Source organism: Seriola aureovittata, chromosome 11 (genome assembly GCF_021018895.1).
Source record: "Seriola aureovittata isolate HTS-2021-v1 ecotype China chromosome 11, ASM2101889v1, whole genome shotgun sequence".
In the NCBI taxonomy this organism is placed as follows: Eukaryota; Metazoa; Chordata; class Actinopteri; order Carangiformes; family Carangidae; genus Seriola; species Seriola aureovittata.
In genome coordinates, this window is record NC_079374.1 from 8,201,027 (window position 1) to 8,223,356 (window position 22,330).

A 22,330-nucleotide genomic window follows, 5' to 3' on the forward strand; every position below is an offset into this window, starting at 1 on the left:
GCTCTTTGGCTGTATTTTTAGTAACACAACATAACTGAGAGAACACAGAGAGACTAAGGCAACCAGGCTGTATCAATAAGACTCTCAGCCTTCGTCAACATATAGACATCTGTCTTATAATTTTGTGATTGTTATCTGTATCTGTTTCCACACTCAAAAGCTTAGGCTTACTTGCTGTACATCACCAGTGCATCTGAAGAGGTTATAAGTCCAGTCTAATCTATTAGGGGCAAAAGCAGGGGTGGGATGTTTTGGTGTTGTCTGTCTCTGTATCTGTGATAGTGTGAGGTTATATGTGAGTGGAGAGTTTGCCTATAGTTCACTGTGACTATGCGTAACCTAGATTTTTGTGAGCTTCCAGTATTTTCTCAACATCATGGTGGATATGTCATCAAAGTACAGCATTAAATATTCGATCTTTTGTTTCAAATAAGTGGTAATGCATTAGTCTCTGCTGGTTTGATGCACAATTAGAGTAGATATGAGAATTTCTTGAAATAGATGGTTTTATGTAGAAGCTATATGTCACAACTGTAATGTTTTTGTGTAGCTTAATGGGTATTGCATGGAGCTGACATTAGATGGATTAAGGCATTTCCTCTCTTTGGAGTCATGCACACTCGAGAAGCTGTCACTTTGCTTCACGAGTCTGAGGATAAGGTAAACCACCAAGAGATGCTGCATTCTGATGCAAGTGAAATGTTGGGTCAAAGTTGTAGCATACATCAGAATGACTCATTTTATTGGTAGAAACATGGCAATTTGCCACCATGTTCGGACTACATGTCGCCTTTAAGCTCTTTTGCAAAATTGCCTTCAGATAAAGTCTCACTAAGCCTTTATAGTCACTGACCTGTTAACATTCTTCCAGCAGCATCACTGTTTTCCAGCAAGTTGTTCCATCTGTGTTAGCTTGTCCTTAAGGTTGGTGGTCTGTTGCAACTGGCCTTGCTGACCTCCCCTTAATGTTCATTCTCATGTCCCAGCATGGATAAGTCTTTGGAGTGAATGTACTTCATTAAGTCAATTACGTAATGAACTAGCTGAGATGAAATGGATGGAGATACAGTAAGTTCCACCCTGCAGCCTGTGTAGCCGTGGTGATTGTGAAAAATGACCCCTGTTGTCACTGTAAAACTCTCAGAATGTCATTACAGCTGCAATGACCGACAGTGGTTTAATGAGGGCTTTTGGTGGTAAACGTTAGAGGAGAAAGTTACGTCATGATCTGCCATATTTAATAAAGACAGACATTGGTGATTGGTGCTCACTGACATAATCTTGGGCTTTGTAGTATTGTAAAGCTGTAAATATGGAGGGCAGTATGGAGGTTGCTGAAAGGACAAAACTGCATTGGATACATGAAGTCAGCAGGTGACTTCCCGAGAGTAGCACAGCAGGAGCTCATTGACAGCAAAGTGACAGTACTCGTCAGAGAAAATCCAGGCATTCATGTGATGATGGTTCATAGCGTACTCAATTCTATAGTGTGTGATGGAACCAGGAGGCCCAACTGAAGCTATAGCACTCTGTTGCTTTTAGTCTTCGTTGTTCCATGGGTACACTGGAGCTTTAACCCTAAACTGTAGCTTGACCCATGAAGTTGTCTTTGGCATGGCTAACCATACTGACTATTGGAAAAATATAACCTTTCTATTGATGCTAGAAACTCAAAAATGAAAATGTTTTGATTTGGGGTAGATAAACTATTGAAATAAGTTTATAGATGTAAATTTGTATCAGATATATGGCTATAAACTGTAGTGGACAGTTTCATGACTTGGCTACCTTGTTAAGAACAATGACTGCCCCTGTGTGAACATTTTGAATGACTCAATAAGGTGCAGTTTATGTGTCTAGATACTGTTTGCTGTCATATCAAGTTTATGAATCTATCAGTGTAAAATAATCTTTTTACTGTGGGCTGTTCTTGCTGAGAGGAGACTTACAAAGTGTAATCTGAAATTATATGTGCACAACCAGATCCTGCTGCTGGTTGTCTTTTCACCATACAAAGCAAGAGCAAGATATTTCAAATTTTGCTTTCTCCAAAAATCATGCTGGTTTGAGAATTTGAATGTAATGGATTTTCAATACAGTTAAAACATTCTTCATTAATTTGTGTAAAATACCCACGCTAGTTTAATTTGTGGCAACAAAGAAACAGCATTGTTATTAAAGGGGATGGGTAAGATTCAAACAAGAACTCCTACAATTAGAATAACAGCAGGGTTGGCTAAAAATATCCTCCTCCAACCACCATGGCATGTTGCTAGGTTTCATACAGAAACATTGCAGTAAGTTTGTAAATGGTCAAACTGCAGTACCTTGTCTGTTAATGCACATGGGTTTTGCAGGCCCCGGCATATTATAGCTGAGATTAAAAAGAACAAGCTCTACAGTTAACAAGTTTAGCAAGAGTTCACACATTCATTAAGGACCATTTTAAAACAGCATGCATCACTGATGAACCTCCTCTTTCTAAAAATAGCTGACGGTGCACACATCCTCACAATGCAGTTTAATAGAGAGAATAAATGGTAAAAATGCAGTATTAATATGAAGCAACAACTACTTTATGCTTTGAGCTTGTCATGGACTGACTCTCTTCTCACAGCAGTGTAAAAACTCAGACACGCTGCGATTCGTGTAATGCTCTTGAGATCGTTCGGAAAAAAGGGATGAAGTTGCATGTCGCTGCAGTGGGTATGTCACAGGTCAACAAGAAACATGGTTTCATCTTTTTGGGTGTGATAATGGCAGCGGCATCATCATTTTCCACAGTGAATTAATTTGGGCTGTCTCTGTCCTGCTCTTGAGAAATATGACCTGCTGGGGTGATGAGATTCAAGTTCCTGGCTGCCATTCTACTTCCCTCTGTGAGACAATCAAGTTTACATACAAATCAGCTCAGACAAGAGGGCAAATGTATGTACAGTGTGCATATAGAGATGGGAAGAGAGAGGGACGTAGGCTCTGTGAGGTTGGCCCAAAAATATCTGTGAATGCAGGTTTAAACATTTAGTACATAAAACAGTGAATGCAAACTGAACTGGAAAGTTTTAGCTGAGTGAAAACTGAACATTGTCTTGTTTTGAAGCTGATCTGTCTGGCCTTCAGAGCCAGCTTGACTAATCTGATCCATTTTCTGCCAGCTCAGTGGAGTCATTGTCAGTTTGCATATTAGATAATAACAGTAAACGGTGAAATTGTCTATCTCTTCAGATAATGCATTTGTGTTTATACCTTTACTGTTACTTGCACTTAGCAGATTGAAAACATTAGAGTTGTGAATAAACTGTGGTAACCACTTTAAAAGGTTATATCTTTCTTTGGTCGACCATCAAATGCACCTTTCCTTTCTCCAGAAAAGTGTAAAACCATCTCAAGCTAAAACAGTGGTATTTGTGTTTTGCTCAAAGTATTGGTGTCCAACAACACTATCAGTGTTATGTAAGCAGGTGTTACAAAACACATCGAATGATGTACACTGAACGATATATTTTGTTGCAACCTTGTTAAAGGCCAAACAATTATGAGCTGCAGGTAGAATGTAAGTGAGGAGCGCGGTTAGTTGATTGCTTTGTGACTTGTGTCATAGATCCAGTTTGCCTCCTGTGGTGTGAGAGGCTGCTGTGAGTAGCATCATGTAGCTGAATGAGAATTACAATGTGATAACTGTGAATGATGCTGATTTGACAAAATTAGACAGCTTTGTGAACAAGGTGGTTAATGTATGTTTTTCTTTATCAGGCTGTCTGTATAACATTAAAAAGGTATAATCAAGTCAGTCACCCTTTAGAAACAAATGCAAGCATTTCATACCTGCAGCTCCTGATGGCAGTTTTGTTTCTGCGGTTGTTCTGAGTTATGTTTGACAGAGGGGAGAAATTGGCCATTTGTGGATGGGAACGGACGCGATCTTGTCAGATTTGAAGGAACAACTTCACATAGCGCAATAAATTGTTTCTCAATTGCCAGCTTTATGAACTTTCTTGTCCTCAATCATTTTGAATCATTTAAGGTCAATGAAAGTTCCAGGCCTCGAATAATATGTTCGCCATGATCCTTAAATGTGAGACTGGGATCACTTTCTTATTTCAAGACATAACACAGTAAAATGACTTTAAACACAATTTTAGGACTGCACTATACAGAGAAACTTGGATCTCTCCTGTAGGGCATTTAGGGCCAGTGAATTGTTGGTTATGCACTACCCCCTTACTGTTGCTGCACTTGTCAAGCTTTTCTTCTTGCATGTTGGTGGCAGATTTGCACTGGCAGACAACTGGCACTGGCAGATTTTATTTGCTAGCTTAAAATTAAAATCTTTGTGAAAAAAATCTTAATATGCACTTAATTGCTACATGTATGATAAAGTGCTAAAAAATTATGCTAAAGCTCATGTAGAAAAATGGAAATATACATATTTTATATTTACTATTTATTTAATATTACATATTTAATATTCTATTCATGAAAATAGAATAAAAAAGATAAACAGCATTGTTCTTATAGTTGTTCACTGTTGTTTTTTTAAAAATGTAATCTTTAACCCCTCAAACTATTGTTGGGTCAACGATGTGCCTGTAGTTTTGTAAGTAATGCATGGTTACTGCTGTAGATAGTAATGGAGCTCAATATAGTATCTGACACATTCATGGACACACAGACAGGTCTTCTGGCTACTTCTTGCCCTGATCACTTTATGTTAATGTCACCCTAAACTAGTCTGCCTGAATATAATGCTGTTGAACATCCAGTATAACAGATTCATGTCAAGGACTTCCTAATTTCACTGACCTCAGTATAGTTTATAACTGGATTTACTGAGGACATGGATAATTCTGATAGCTATATTCTTTTCCAGGAACACTGGGAAATTGAGGTACATCTCAAAATAGTCATCACAGCAGGACAGTATAGCCCGTGCTTTTCCCCACTTGGTTTTCTGCCTTGTGTCTTATGGAGAGGCTCCATAAATCATCTTGTAATTTGGCTCATCCTCTGCCCTTAATAGTAGGAGCTGTGTGACATGTCACCCACTTCTGTGAGTGAGGGTGTCGCGTTGTGTGAGGAGCAGGGCCTGAACGCAGCTGTAAACAGGTTGTCTCTAATATATGACATGTCTTAACGGATCCCAGAGGATTGGACACATGATAGCTGCTGCGAAGCTACTGTGTGAGCTGCTGAGCTCCTGTGTTGGGGTGATACACTGCGCTCTGATTCACAGTAAAGTGACAAAATGATGAAGAAGAGCAAGAGAGAGTAATGCAGTTAGGCTATGAGATTATTTATTTACTGTACCAGAAGTTTGAACAGTTGCACAGCAGAGCTGACAGATACATGTGCCCTTTGAAGTTCATAATCATTGCCTAAAAATGCATGGTGAGATGTCTGAAATGCCTCTGTGTACAATTGATGTTAACCACGTGCAAGTGGATGAGAACATTTTTAATGGGTGTGTGAAGGGCTTTTGTCTCCAGAGAGAGGCTTTTTCTCAGAGTTCAGAGCATGAAACAATTACTGTAACAGTGTAATGTGATGTAGTCAACACTGTCAACTACAGGTGATGTGTTTAACATAAAAAAAATCTGTACTGATTTGATGCCACTGCAACCAGTGTGCCATGTGTTGTCGCCATAGTATGGAGAGTATTGATGAAGCATGTGTAGGTATCTTTGTTGAATGTGACAATGTGAGCACAACCTTGTGCTTTGTTAATTTGATAGAAACCAGAAATGATCCATTCAAGGGCACTGTGACGTGAGCAGATCAGTGCCCTAAACAGCCATAGAGAATCCCATTGACATTTATGGTAAATAAGTAAAACTCCAGCCTTGGAGCAGAGTCTTTAAAAAACAAAAAAAGCATTTCCCATTCGGCTTTCACATGCAAAAGGTTTACGGGAAATGGTTTCTGTTAAAGTGTACTTAAAACATAAATATTGAATAAACAATGATATTTGATCATTAAAAAACTAGCAAGCTACGCAGCCTACTGTTCCTGAAGCTGGATATTCAGTTATTAGCTTAGTCACAAATGTCTGTGATTTTGCATAAGACTTATCTTACTTCTATAACAGAATCTGGACATTCCAGTTTTACTTCGGCTCTCTAGAGTTTCCTGGTAAAGTCATAGAGTTTCTTTGGAAACACTGTGTGATACGGCTTTAAAAAAGTAAGGAATGGTTCACTCCGTGCAGCAGTGTTTCGAAGAGGAAACAGTTGTGACTTTGTGTCCATGTGAAAAAGTTTGCTGAAATGGTTTTTAATAATGGGGATGTAATGAAGTAATTGTAAAATGTGTATTTGTTTTGGTTTGAGGAATAAAATCTGCTCTTATTGTAATGATACGTCTTTTCCCATATCAGCTGTTTATGTTTTTACTATGAAAAGCAAAACTTAACAAAGCAGCTTGGCTCGACTTGACCTCTGGAGCTCTCTTGAATTTAAAAGCATTTTTAAGTAAAAAATAAGTAGTTTTTATTCTTACGTTTGTGAGCTGGAGTAGAAGCGACTTTCACCTTTCACAAGTTCAAACTTTTCATCGTAGCGGTTTGATGAACACGGGCCTGATCACTTCCTGACTCTGACTCAGTTGTTGCTGCTGTTAGTGTTTGAACATCATTTTTGTTAGAACCAATGTTTCAGTGAAGTTACTGTCTTGTTTATTCATTTGTACTGAAACTGTAGCGAAACATCCAGGCACTTTTGTATGACTCTGCCAAATGTAAAATATTGATTTTGATACCAGCGCAGTTGTCCTCCTCGTCCTCCTTGTGTGCTCTTGCTGCAACACCTTTCACCCTGTAGTAACAACCTAACTCTTAAACAATCCTCTCTTCCACTGGCATTTCCTGTTTAGACCGAAAGCTGACATGATTGTAGTGGAGATTTTTTTACAGTGAGTATTTACTGCTGAAAGAAACCCTGGAGGGCTATAATTTCAGCCGCACATGTCAACATAACACAATCTGAGAAGCTGCAGAGGTATGGTTGTTTATATGAGGGGCCATAAGTGACTAAAGGAAAGAGGTTGTGCTATATTGACAAAACTCACTGATTTAAAATACCAATTCTATAAAGAGCAGGCTGACTTTGTCCATTCACCGTTTATTAAATGTTCTGATTTCTGATGCCTCACCCCACATCTCTCTTTTACCTTATTTTCTCAGACATAAACTGTCTCACACATTTGTTTTTATGTAGTTATTTTGCTTCTATCCCAATCATCATGCTGCAGTCTATAGTCCTCTCCTTCCCTCCCCATCCTCTCCACTCCACTGTTATCCCAGATCTGGATCCCACCCAAAGAAATGTTGTGGTTTTATAACTTTGAGATATGTGTATTACTGTAACACAGTAACATTGATTTACACTGGTGTTGAAAACAAACAATTTAACATAATACAAGTGTATCTACAGCTATTTCAGTTTTGTTTCCTTTGACTGTGTATAGCGCACCGAAGCCCTTGGCATTGTTCCAGGAGTGGATGTTGTTCTAATGGATCAGCTTCTACTGCAAAGATGATCACACCAGAACCCTTCAGGTTCACCAGTTTATTTTGAGTCATGTCAACAGTAACATGCACTACTGTGCAGCTGATAGAGATGTCTATCCAAGGAATGTAGAAAAATAGTTTAAAAATGTCAGTTCAGTTTACTGATTATATTACTAGTATGAAAATGGGATTTTTCTCTCCTTTCTCTTGAATGAAAAAAGCAGCAACATCATATTTTAGCCATAATTCTAATAGACAAAACAAATTTCTTATCAAATACTCTAACATTAACAAGATAAATTGTAACCAGCTGCATTACAGCTGGACCCTCTTTTGCTGAAGTACATACATGCTTATTTATCTTCCATGGCTGTGGACTGTTGATGTAAATGTATGCAAACACTACATACATTGGAATATTTATGGTATTATAAAATCAATGACATTATGTTTATGTAAATTTCAGTGTTGTTTGTTAGACAAGCCATTTATCTTTTAAGAATGTATGTGACAAAATGAGTTCATCTTTGAATTTCATATATTCCCTCAATGATACCTACAGTAGGAAATCAAAAATCCTAAATTCTAGCACAGTTACCAGTTGATTTTAAAGTTTTTAAAAAAGAAACGTAAACAGGAATGAATAGACATAATGATACAAGTTATCCCGTTGTAACATCCTTAAACCTGAAGATAGTACTCTTTGAGGATAATGAACAGTCTCAGATTCAGAGAGCATGATGCACAGCAGGTACACAGGATGGAAACACCAAATGTAAGATGCAGATGAGATGAAGTAATAAGTCCAAGAGAAAATAAACAAGCATTGTAGAAAATGCTGCTTATAAACAACTGAAGTGGATTTTAGGAATCAAATAATGGTAAAACACAAAAAGGGCACAGTGGTATAATAAGAAATCAACATTCATGAAAATTGGTAGCTTTCAATATTGTAATTTTGATACAGACAAAAAGATTTGGCCCAGCAGCTGAAGGGTTAAAGGGCTGACAGAGTCTGCTGGGTGAGTCCGCGCATTATTACTAATATTGTTTGCAGGCCATCATCTAGGAGCGGGAAATGATGCAGTCGCATTAGCATGTTGCGGATGCTATGCAACGAGGCGGATGGGCCACGTTCCCTGTGGCTCTGATGACAGGAATGTAGCGTTTTTAACCTTTATCAAACACACCAAGCTGAACATACCACTGTGTGTGTGAATGTGTGTGCGTTTGTGTTTGTTAGTGTTTGTTATTGAGCCACAGTACGTGTTACTACAAATCATACAGCCAGAGGCACACTGCTAAAGTGATGGCTTGCTGCTCTACTGTTTTAGAGCAATGAGGACTGTTGGAGGGAAACACAGAGTGAGGTCGGCTGGGTCCGCTTCTGTCCTGTGCTGGAAGTACATTTCAATGACTTGATTATGATTGATTGCTGATATGATTTCATGACTCACTGTTGGCCTGTAGCTCATTTATTACTGTTCTCCATCATCTGACTGTGCTCCCTGCTGATGGAAGCTGAGCAGGATGCTCTCTATTTCTCTCTCTCTTCTTCTCTCTCTCTTATCTTTTCCAATTTCTTATTTGCTTTATTTGCATTACCACAATAAAGTACAATGTTACCAAGGCATGTTGTTCAAGGTTTACAATAATAATAATGTAATGTAATAATTCAGAATGTTTAAAAAAAAAAAAGACAAATGGTTTGCAGAGCCATGAAAGGAGAACAGTTTGTGGTCTTGAAACAGTGAGAACCGTACAACAGTATAAACAGTATATTTTAATGTGTTGTTCTGCTGGTTTCCTCTCAGGCTGTGACCTGCTCTGACACCCTGTATTTTGCTGCTTCCATGGCTACGTCACTTTTTGCCCCCAGTAAATATTGGATTTTGTTTTGGTTTAGGAGTGTGTTGTGTTCTTGATATTTAGGTTTTATTGTGGTAGAGAAGATAGTTCTTATTTCTTAGTGCAGGCTGCAGTTCTGCTGTCCTGCTTTTTCTCTACCTCTTGCTGTTGGCAGAATTGGTTCTGTTTTGTCTGGGTTGCCAGGTTTGTCCAGGTTGTGGTACGTTTCTCGCCACTCACCGTGCCCAGATAATCAGTCACTTGGCATGACTTGTCTGTTCAGTGCTAAATTGCTCTGAAGTTCACTATAAGTTTTAGATGCTGATTAGTTGATGTTTTCCTTTGCTATAATCTGGTTGGTTCAGTTATTGCGAAGCCTCTGCTGAGGCTGTGTACTATTCAGTGTGCTTATGGGTACTGCAGTATCACGTTCAGACCGACTTTAGCCATGTGTTAAAAAAATGAAACCTTCTCATTCATTTGAATGGGGCCAGACTGTTGATGCAGCAGAGGTGCAGGGTTTTCTGGCAAAAAAAAAAGTTGCACCTGGCTCAACTTTTGCCGGTCCACAGTGCAGCGTCCTCTGGCACAGTGCTGGGGTTAAACCACACATCGCTATTATATCTGTAACTTTTATAACAGCACATTTGTACTGTTTACCTTGTGATCAAGATCTTTAAGCAGCAAAATCCTTCCTCATAATATCATAAAACGCTGTTCTGTGTTTTGGTATCGGATAAGCCTCCGAACTGACGGATCTATTGCTGAAACAGGACTTCATGGATCAAATTTAATTCCCCCCTCCCAGCCCCATATGTCACTCCCTTGCATGTCTTTCTTCTCTCTGAATGCCTCCTTACAGTAGCTCATCCTCATAGTTAATGGGAATTCTCTCCATCTTCTTGTCAACACAAAGCTTTTTAACAGCAGGAGCCGGAGCCCACTGGCTTACAGGTGTTCATATTGTGTTTCTCTTTTTAAAATCCAGACTAAAAGTGGAAAATGACCCAATTATAATTTGTTGAATATTAACATATAAACAAAAAACATTTTGCTGTCTCTTCTGTCATTCAATCTTCTCCAGTTTCACACACATTGTCTCCCTCCGTCTGCCTCCATCACGCCTCCCTCCATACAGGGGTCTGTTCTGTGCTGTGCTGGAGGTTGTGTGGTGGCTACGGTATGCTGTGTAGATTTTTGCTGCAGTGCAGCAGGCAGTATTGTGCTGCTGCTGCCTCTGTCTTTCCCCTGCTCTCTCCCTCTCTCCGTCTCTCTCTCCCTCTCTCTCTCTCTCTATCTCTCTCTCTCTCTCTTTCTCTCTCTCTGTATGCATTCATTTTTGTGTACATTGTTTGGGAGCAGTGGAACACTTCCAGACAGTTTTGCTGTAAAAAGAAAAAAAAAAATGGCAGTAGCCCCAGAGCTTCCGTCTCATTCATCACACCCGGCAAACCCAGCACTTTGTTGCATTCCTTCTTTTTTTTTTTTCTTTTTTTCTTCCTGGCCACTTACACAGCTTTGTCAACATTTTTATGATGACCTTTCAGAAGTTCTCATTTTCCTTCCCTGTCTTGAAGTTCAATTCCCACAGTTTTAGGCTGGTCTGCTTGTAGCTGTTGTCCTTTATCCAGACACAGCGATAGAGAGAGGGGGAAAGAGGGTGAGAGAGGGAGAGATGATGGGATGGGCAGTGACTAAGTAACCTGTTTGTGATGGTGAGTGCTCGGCTCTCTGCACAGAAAGGCCAGTTGTTTCCAGTTATACACACTGGGCTGGAGACGGTGAAGCACTCAGGTACAGTGTGTCAGAGACCTCACAGATAAAGCACCAGGGGACAGGGTGGAAGCTGAAACACTTCAGTACAAAACAACACGTTGCTAAAGTCACCAGCTGCACTATATATATATTTTTTAGAGACCTTTTTCTTTTGGGGGCTCAATTGCATTGCACTATCTCACTTGCAGTCACATGCCACACTGGCAGCTCCTAACTTTGCCATTTCACCAACACCATTTAGCCATGACATGACAGCACTTGACATTTCTGGTAGGTTACCTTCAGTCAGCTGAGAAAGTGTCAGCGGTATCTGTTGGATATGCTTATCTGCATGGTGGAAGGTTCTGGTGGGGGAGACGGTGGCGTAGGTCTTCACAAGTGGGTGACAGGCAAGGTATGCGTGCGTGTGTATATGTGTGAGAAGGTGGCCGTGCTTGTGTGATCAGGTTAAAAAGGTTGTGTCAAGCTCGGTGGGACATTGTGTCAGGGGTATGAAAAGTTCAGCAGCAGTGGAATAAAGGGTGTATTTACTCTAAATTCTGTTAAATCTGTTGTTTAAGAACTGAGACAAAGCTCAGCTACAAATAGACTGTAGAATTTTGCAGCCAGATATGGAAGCAACATCTTTTGCTAAGATCGTGGAACGGCGTGTACGAAAGGCGTTAAAAGCTGAAGGAGAGCATGGTGAGTCCCAGCAGAGAGCTTGGCGAGCGAGTCCTAACAAAAGTCCACAATAATTAAACCTGTTGTCCTTTTTAAAATGGGATTAAGTTCCACCTGTCATGAAAGTAGACAGGTTAAACGCAGGACATATTGTTTTCTTGATAACATCATTGAAGCATAGATTTGAGTGTGACTGACATGAGTGATCTGCGACATATAAAAGAAGCACATGGAAATGATGTGAAGTCTTATCAATGCAGTCTGCTTCCACACCAATAAAACTAATCACTGCATTGCAGATGATCAAACCTGAAGGTCACACTTTGTAGTGCGCGCACGCGTGTGTGTGTGTGTGTGTGTGTGTGTGAGAGCATGTTTGCATGTCTATGTATGTGATGTGTTTTTTATGCAGCAGCATGCCAAAGAGGAGGAGGTCATTTTATTATGTATGCAATACTTCTGCAGTTTATTTTATTTGTTCTGCATAAAATATCCATCTTTTTCGAGGCCAGAGTAGGAAGCCAAAGTAGATTGATGCAAAGCTATGGATCTACAGTGACACCGAACTCAAACTCTTCTCTTCTAACATGAGAACTTGAGCCCTGACAGACTTGCTCACAGCAAGTCAGTCTTCAGTTGCGCTTCGACACCCTTCCCAACGTGACATTAGAATTGCTCTTTGATAATGGCTAATGAAGTAGTCACTTTGGCAGACTTGCTCTTCATCCACCGGCTCCAAGGCCAAACACCATGGCTGTCTTTTGTGACGTTCTCAATAGAATTCCCGGTTAGTGGTAGAGGAGTTATGCAACAGCTCTGAAACCAGCATTGACACATATGACGTCAGTGTATGAACAAATAAAGGTATACTGTATTTACAAGAGAGATGTGAAGACAGATTACTACTTCTGCTGTTTGCAGACTAGTGGGAAGTTTGTCACCCAAATTTGTCAACATTTTCCATCAGTATAGAGTACCACAGCTTGTCCTCTTCTGAACACTTACTTTGTTCAGTGTTTACTCTTTTTTTTGTTTTGAAGATGTGACAAATGCTACAATATCCTCCAATCATGATCCCAAGGTAAGGGAGACTTGGGAGTAAGATCGTGTCTGCGAGCCATTGCTCTGCTTGGTGTTAAGAAAGCAGAAAGAGGTAATGAAATAGGAAAAGCTTGGACAAATAGATGGTGTAGTAGATTGACCACTGTTGCACAACTGTAGTATGCTGGATGCATTTGTCCCCTTATTGGATATGCACTTTAGAGAGGATGTTGAAAATAAGAGGTAGAGGTACGCTAATGGAGGCTGACTGTATTGCCCCGGATCTACTCAGGTCATGCAATCTGCGATGGTCAGTTTTTCATTGAAATTTCAACACCTATCAAGATCAGATGTAAAAGTAGTTCAGTCTGGACTTGCACATGCAATATAGTATGTGTCTGTATGTCTGTAAACAAATAGGAGGCCGACTGTTGTGATTTCACAAACTTGAATTTGAATTCTGGGCCATTTTTCCAAGTAAATCCAAAGTGCTGATGTGGATGTGTAATAGATTTTTTTCCCCCCTCTGCATCAATATGGGTTTACACTGTGTTTTAATGATGGTTACTGGTTCTGTAGCAAGCTCTCTACGTGAGGACAGTTTTGCTGTGTGAATGTGGGAGTGTGTTATAAGACGGTATGTACAGCACAGTGAGAGAGAGAGAAGGTCTGGCCAAGGTGTTTCACAGTATAACCAAAATCCCTGAGGCTGAGTAAAAGTGAAATCCCCTTTTGAGTGATTATACTCTCAGATCTTAGCTTACCTGCTCCATCAAAGGACATTATTAACTCACTATTGTTATAATTTACCACATGACAAATTTTATGATTCATAACCAGTGTGACCAGTCAAATAACTGTTTCTGTTTTTGAAGTGATCAAGGAAAAAAAGGACAGTATTTATAGCAGGGAGGAACAGGTGAGCAGTACGTGATTATACCACTGCTAGCATCAATCATGCGATTTGCCAGATTTCTACATAAACCTAAGGTGGGTTCTTTTTTTTTTTTTTTTTTTTTTTTTTTTTTTTAAAGGGTTTGATTTCTGAACCGTACTTATCTCAGATTTCCAAAGGATCAATATGCAAAACCACTAAAAGGTTAATGCACCCTCTCCCACTCTGAGGGTTTACGTTGTACTCATTGGTCTGATGTTAATCTCTTGGAAAAAAAAAAAATCTAAAGAACCATGTAGTTGCTGTGCATGGTTATTTAAAGGGAATTAATCAGTATTATTTGAAATATTTAGAAAACGCAAATGAATAATAAAAAAACTTTGGTGAAAAATGGATCATGAAATACCCACTAGAGCACAAATACACAATCATTTCTTCTTACTCCTCACTTTTTCCCAGATGGAGATGTGTTTGCCTCAGATAACCACATTTTGTGTAAGCTGCAGCAAATAGTGTCTTTATTCTGCAGGCAACATAACCTTTACATGCAAGGGACAACAATTCCATGTGAAAATCAGTTTTTACCATTTTTTAATACACAAATTCCTTGATAGAGTTGTGTAAATCAGTAAAAAGCTGATTAGGTTAGCATGTTTTTTCTGCCCTGAACTGAGCCTCTCAGGCAGCTCCACCAATCAAATGTGTATGGTTTAAATACAGATGAATGAAGTTGAGAAGGAAGTCTGATTTGATTTGTACACAACTTGTGATGCAACATTACCCAAAAGGCCCAACACAGGGCTGCAAACTCGCTTCAGCGTGAGCCATAACTGTTTGCACATGTAAAGACTCTCAGTGGTTACTTACTTAAACTAATGCTCTTACCACCATGTAAATGATAACATGTATTTATTAGTTATTACAGTCTAGAAAAAACGTCCTCCATGAGGTTGTCAAGAAGAATATTGAAATCCTGAAGAAATGCAACAACTTTCGGAGGTAGTCAACCAGTGGCGATTGCTCTAAGACTGCAAGGGAAGCTCAGCTTCCCCTAAAATGTCAACAAAATAAGTGGTCAAATATGTGCTGTTGTGTGTACATTTCATGGACTAAATATGCGCTAGAACGCGTTTATCTTTTGTTCAGAATCAGCTACTTATCACAGGTAACCGACACGACTTCTTCTCATTCATCCCCGCAGCGCCTCAGCGCTTTACACAGTGTAGACGCCGAGCGTCTACTGACTTCAATTGGGAAGCAGAGAGTGGGTTGTTCCACTGCAGCAAAACTAATCGGTCATTGGATAAATGCTGGGCTTTGTCCCGCCCATCGGACGCTCAGCGTCTCTGGGGGTCTATGGGGCAGTGGGCTGGCCCAGACGCTCGGCTTCTGCATGATGATTGGATGATCTGTCTGAGGCTGAGTCCCTTTTTGATTGACAGCGAAATGAGCGAATCAGCAATCTTGAAGTATAAGCATCCACCGGAGCAATTTTCAAGTTTTTCATTCCGTTGTTCGGAGTTGATCTGGAGACGTTACTGATCCTCAGCGACTTTGTCTTTGTTAAAAACAACTAGCGTTGTGTTTGGCGACTCTCTTCTGTCACTCTGCGAATTTACATTTAAATAAACTGACACATTTTATGATGTAGGCCGAAAAATTAGCTTCCCCTCCTTATAAGACCAGCAGCCGCCACTGTAGTCAACCAATTTACCACTCCATCAAGTATGTGCATATCTATTGTTGCAATGTTTAAGGTGGAGCAGAGGAAAAAATCCCTCTCAGTATGCCTCATCATACTCACTGTGGCCTGTTTCAGAGTAGCCTCGGTACTGGGGGAAACAGAATATAACATTACAGCGCTGACCTAATTGTCTGACCTCCCCGTGCTATTCATCTTTGTGATTGAAGCTCCTCACTATTTCTAAGAGATCAATAGGGAAGCAGCCATTCAAGCACTCACAGTGGGGAATACTATAATATTCTACACTCGATGTACTGATTGGTGAGATAAAGTTACCTCATTTTGAATATTTCATTCATGGAATAATGCACTCACAGTAAATTGAGATGGAAGAACAATGACAGCACTGTAAGTTAACTATTGCTTTAAGTGAAAAATAACAGTGACTACATTACCGTTTAGAAAAAGAGGGGGATGGAGGAAGTAAGAGATGGGTGTTTTAATTTTCCCAGTAGAGACAGAGGAGGCAGCTTTTACTTTCTCCTGCTTCTCTTGAGAATCACTTGACAGACTGACAGAAAGAGGAGGCTTTGATAACAATCAATGAAGCAAAGAATCACATTTTTGTCAGAGTATCTTCACAGCTCACAGAGGTCACTGCCCTGCCGGTGGTATAAAACTGTGTTTAAACCCTATTGTCGATACTGTTGAGGGCGAGAAGCTGCCGTCACCTGTTCAAACCCTGTTCATAATGAAGTGGAGAATCCTCCTAAATCACTGGTGTAAAGCAGTGATGGGAGAGAAGTTGTGAAATATCAAATATGACAAATATGAATTGCTCTACAGGTAAATTAAAGTTCTCAGCATTAAGAAATATTCTGCTCAAGATAATGCCTGAAAATGCTTTACGTTATTATTACTCCTTTCATATTGACTCACCAGTGTGGGTTAAGCACATGTTTGTATGTGATCTGAGGCCTCTGTGCAGGCATGATGGCACCAAGCTTTACAACCTCACTGTGCTCAGCCAGTGATGATCACAGGTCTGTGTCCAACAATTTAACCTTCTAAAACACTTGCATCCTCTTCACGCAGGTGTGAACGGTTTACACAAAGTTTAAGAAACTTGCTTACTGGAAAGAGCAGTCTTTAACCCACTCATTATGTGCATGCATACACTGACTGTTACACCTGCTGGTACTCTATGTAGTTGTGAGGTGTATGGATCTGCAGGTTGCACGCTCAAGTCTCTACACACTGACGCAGACGGATTAACCTGTTGCAGCAGTCTCATGAATGGGTCAAATCCAGGTTGAATGCGTGTTCAGTTGAGCGTGCCGTGCGTGGGTTTCCTGTATAAAAGGGCTATAATTAATGCAGTTATATGGAAGCATGATCCAGATAATGTGCTTTTGGCGCCGTGAATACTATTGAGATTTATGTCATACTGAGTGTATTCTTTAGCTTTAATGCGCTTTGCACTTGTTTTTGCGTACTGGTACGTTTTATTGGCATCTTATTTTCTCTAACCAACCCGTGTGATTGATTGATCTGACTGCCGTGTCTGTCTCCCCAGGGCTTTCAGCATGTTCACTGTTCACTTGTCTTTCTGTTGCTATAAAACCTAAAGAGCAGGGCTGTCTACATGCTTGGTTTATGCCGTGTAATGGTTACATATTGTATGTTTTCACCAGGTCAAATGTCAACAGACAGACTCACTGAAGTCAAACCATGAAACTAGCTTTTTCTGGTTTTCTGTGTGTCAGCCCTGATATGGTATGTGTTTGCAGATGACTGTAGCCTTGGGTATTTGAATGCTACCTTGAGATGTTTCCTTGCCTTTTTAAGCCAACAGTCTAATCCTCTGCAGCCTCTGCGGTGGGGTCCTTATCTCCCTCTTATCTGTTTGTGATGCACTTTATTTCCTTTTCCTCCTCCTCTGCTGTATCACTTTTCCCTGCAAGGGCAACGTTGGCTCCCCTCGACCTGCTCCAAAATGACCTGTCAGTAAAATCTGATCCTTTCAGACTGAGCAGGACCGGTCTTTTGCATGCCAAAGTCTTGGCGATGGGGGCCAAATGTCCTCCCGGTGCCCTCCAACTCAACACGACAGCAAGAAAAGGCCTCCTAATGTCTCCACCGTAACTCTAGATTCTGTTGACACCGACAAATAAGGTTGCGACAGAAGAGGGATGCATGCGTTCGCGCTAACCAAATCAGCAGTCTTTCTGAGCAGTGAGAAAAGAGCTGGAATAGGGACGTGCGACGATCGTGGATCGATGCGAGCAAGAGCAAAATATGTCACATCTGAGACTTTATAATAAAATGAGCATTGACAGGGAAGCTGAGCCTTTTGGATCATAAAAAATGGAAAGTCATCACGTTTCATCTCAAACAGACAGACTGTTGATAAAGGAGAAGAGTTCCATACATCTATGCCTTATTTTTCTTCACCATCATCTTAAAGTGACACGGGAACATGCAGGTTTATCAAGTTCATCACATACATTTATATTGTATAGTTGAGACTGAACTGCTCCATCACCATTTATCCAATTGATTCTAATTTTGTTAGGTTAATGATGCTGGAGTAATACTTTTCACCACTGAGGGTTTTTCATCCTGAACGTTTTCTCTTCCTTACTTCCTTTCTCCTATGATAGCTGAGGCAAAAATATGTCAGTGATTTATCATGAAAGCACCGTACAACATAGATAATGTGCAGAGTGCTTGTCAGAGCTCATACATACAAGTATAGCTGTGTGTTTGGTACACTCATGCACACGGGTCCTGGCTAAATCCAGTTGTCAGATTTACTGATTCGCACCGCGCCTTATTTGATTACCCCATTGATGTGAGATGTTGGCAGCTATGTTGATGGTGAGGAAAGGTAAGAGCAACTGACAAGGACACTCAGTGAGGCACCAAGGTCCTTGTGTCATATACACCCAGCACCGTGTCACTCCTTGCTGCTGAGCTCTTCAGAAAACTGCCTCCTCAGACTCGCTATATTAATATGTGTTTTGAGCTGATCTTATTAGAGGTGCCTGGATAAAAATAGATTGAGGAACACACCACTGAACACCATTACATATAGCATGTATTTATACAGGAAAAGTGGATGACAGGACACCTGAGGGTTAATGGTATTGTAGTAAAACTACAACATAAGCAAAAAAAGAAAAAGCCATCAGTGTAGTGAGGAGCTACATATACATGTTCTCAGTTAACGAGCAGATTCTGTTTTTTTTTTTTGTTTTTGTTTTTTTATGTGAGTGTGATTGAAGAAATGTATATTCTGCAAAATAGAAACCATACAAAACGGATGGTGAATTGAATCTTTATTGTCTTTTTAGTGATCTCAGAGGTCTATCATGGCACCAGCCTCCGTCATAAATCTGTCAACTGCTGTCAAATCACGTTCCCAAGTGAGCTGACAAATTGAGTCTGTCCCTTTTTGTTTAATTTAGTGACACAACACAAGGTATTTGTGAGGCAGTAAATATCAATGTGACTTATATATGTTGTGTGTATGGATCTGGGGTCGCGGGCTTGCTGGTGTATCCACATTATGTCATTGTGAGAGAAGGATCATGGCCCTTTTATGGTTCATTATATCACACAGAAGATAGGGGCCCATATGTCCAGGCCCATTCTTATTGCCCTGTGGGACAACATGATTTATGGTGCATATAAGGCGTGAGAAATGATGTGCTACATACGACCATTGCTCTGAGCTTCACAACGTAAAGATTTCTACGTGCTCCTCTGAAGGGGGAACGTCAGGGGAAGATTTGTGGTCTTATTGCTGTTTTTCATCCCCTTGGATGATCAATAATTAGTCAACAAATGACTATCATAGTTGGCTATTATAGCAAATAAAATTTACCTTGTGTTAAAGGTTTCCTTATTCTGGATCAAGTGAACACCAGTAATAAATATAATATGAGCTGATTTTTCAAACAAAGCCATGCTAGCTCTGTGAGGGTGTACTGAAGCACAGCGTTGATTTGAGCTAAAGGCTAATGTCGACATGCTAACATTGGTGATGTTTGGCAGGCATAATGTTTACTATTTTATTTTAGCCTGTTAGCATGTGAACATTTGCTAAAATCGCACAAAACACAAAGTACACCTGAGGCTGATGGGAAAGTCGTTAGTTTTGCAGGTATTTGGTCATAAAACAAATTATAAGACAAATCAAAACTTTTGCCCTGCTGGTGCTGTTAGATTAAAAATCATTGGATCACCATAATTGGGATTAATCCTCTGGAGACCAAAACGATAAAAAAAACGCGCTGCTTCACCACGGTGAGAACATGTTTTAGTAAAGAACAATTAAAGACTCCATAAGAAAACCAAGTGAGTTAGCGGTGCTAGTGGACTAGGGGCTAGCTAGCAAAGCGGACAGAACCTCAGCTCCATTAGATGACTGCAAGCAGGTCTGGGGTCAGCTGATCTGGTTGGTATTGATGACTTCATGATCCTACCTGCATCCACACTAATCCCCCTAGGGTGCATTTGATATTTTTACACATGTACAAGCAGAAAGAAAGGGAATACACTTGCACAGAAAAAAATAACACCACATTTCTATGACGTTAGTCATAGAAGTTGTTACTGCCTTGAACGTAGGCTGACAGGGACATACAATTTTAGTTCTTACAGTTGTAAAAAAAAAAAAAAAAATTTTCAATCTCTTGTGAGTCCTTTTACAAAACAAGGTCATGGATCCCAGGAGCCAAAGAGGCACAGTGGTTGCATAAAGATTATAAAACCAGGCCCGTATACACCATGTGAACTTGTGTTGAGGGCCAAGTGATGACTTGCCACTTCAATCTCTGCTCTAAATGTTGTTTGGAGTTAAATGGCTTTTTGTGCGGAGGCCTAGGTGAAGGCTGGGAAAGCATTAACTATTCAGCAGTGTGTAATGTTTAAAAAAAACAGTACAGTGAAATATTCATAATGGAATTGTCATGGCGCAGAAAAGTCTTATTTATTGATGCAATGCATGTGATGGAAATTGGTCAGGGGTTGTATCTAGACAAATATGCTTATGAAACAGCTGGCTTCTGCTGGAGGCTGCTGTTCAACCTATAGTGTGTTTTAGTGGCCCCGGCCTTGTTTCTCACCACTCGCCCCTGTCCCACATTATCCTTACACTCGCCAGGACACAGCTACTGTTTAAAAGACAGTGCTAGCTTGTTTTTTTTTTCTTTTTTCTTTTTTTTTGCTATCAGTGATGTTGCAGTTACTAAAAGCTGTTTGTTTGTAGTCAGCCCGGGCAGACATGACCTGTGTAGTTGATAACTGAATGGCATGCTCAGACTCGGAAGCCCCACCTGCCATCACACACAGACACGAGCAGGGAGGTTGCATTTTTCTTTTTCGAAGAATTCTCTCTATTATTCTCACAACACTACTTTTTGATATTTTTTTTCTCCTGCATTTTGCTGTTTCCCCACTGGCAGAGTCAATCCCCTGTATGGTTATCTCAATGAATGAATTCACTACTGCTGTCACAGCAAAAGGCTGCCACAGGTAGAGCAGGTGTTATGTGTGTGTATGTGACTGGAGTACAGAAAAACTGCTGACAAGCAGGAAATCAAACTGTTAAGGATGTTTCACTGAAACCTGTGAAATCTTTGTGCTTATAGTACTGTGTGTGTCTGTGTGTGTCTGTGTGTGTGTGGTCCTGTGTCCAAAGAGTCATTTTTCATTCCACCTTTTGAATTTTGTGCTGTGAACCACCTGCGTTCCCCTGGGGATTCATGAAACACCTTTTTGCTTTTGTTGAGTCGATCTTCAACCAGGGTGACACACACAGGAAAACAAAGCCCTCTCCCATTACATATTACTCACACACACGCACAAGTTTGTGCATGCACACACACACAAACCAATTGCTCTACTTTTCACTTCTAATTGGAGAACCACCAGTCCCCACCTGGAGTCGAGTCTAGACGTGTTTGTAGTTGGGAAATAATAGAAGGTGTAACTGACTCTGGGTCAGTAATTGCTTGTGTACTGTGTGTGTGTGTGTGTGTCTGTGTGTCTATCTTGGTATGACTCACAGATGAACTCTGAATTTATTTTCATAGCTTTTTCTGCATGTTCCCTCTTCTCCTGTTCCGCTCTCTCCCCACATCTCCTGCCTTTAAGTCTGAATGGAGCTGTGTGTTGTTGCCTGTTTCTCTCACCTCTACTCCATAAGAAACTGCCGTCCACAGCAAGCACTTAAAGATAATCTGTTTCATTACATTCAAAATACACATCAAATATGAAACAAGCTTTGTAATAAAGCACTCACGGCAAGTTTGTTACAGTGATGTATTTATACGTTTCTGCATGTATGTGTGTGAATGCGGGCTGTGCTGGCCTGGTACAGTTGAATACAGTGCAGCAGCTGTTGCTTGCACTCTGTGCTGTAAAATTTATAATGGTTTTAACCCCCTCCCTCTTTAGAACATGGAGCAGGAGGCACTTTTGCTGCCCGTTGTGGGAATGGATGCATGACAGAGCATGCTCTTAAGTAACAGTGAGGAAGTGATGGGTCTCCTTTAAACTGGAAATCATGTGCATGATGTGTTTTGTGGTGTTCCAGTCAAACCATTATTAAATATGAGGACTTTACACGTACAGTAGCAAGAAAAGTAGCGATTATTCTATGTGTGTGTATGTGTGTGTGTGTGTGTGTGTGTGTGTGTGTGTGTGTGTGTGTGTGTGTGTGTGTGTGTGTGTGTGTGTGTGTGTGTGTCGGAAAGAAACTTTTTAGTGCCACAGTTTCTTCTGCAAGATGTGGAGGAGGGTTGATGAGACACTTTGCAGAGGTGCATCATGGTTCTTTCCTCAGTGAAAAGTGGCATGCTGAAGAGTTTGCCAGCCATCAGCTGATTTGTGTATTTATTTGCACATCAAC

At 40.3% G+C, this 22,330-nt stretch overlaps 1 protein-coding gene across 2 annotated transcripts in view; it reads left to right on the plus strand.

Annotated features, from left to right (window-relative positions):
* fgf14 (fibroblast growth factor 14) overlaps nt 1–22,330 on the plus strand; it is a 98,872-nt gene that overhangs the window by 3,364 nt on the left and 73,178 nt on the right. The gene's annotated exons all lie outside the window — the stretch shown is intronic.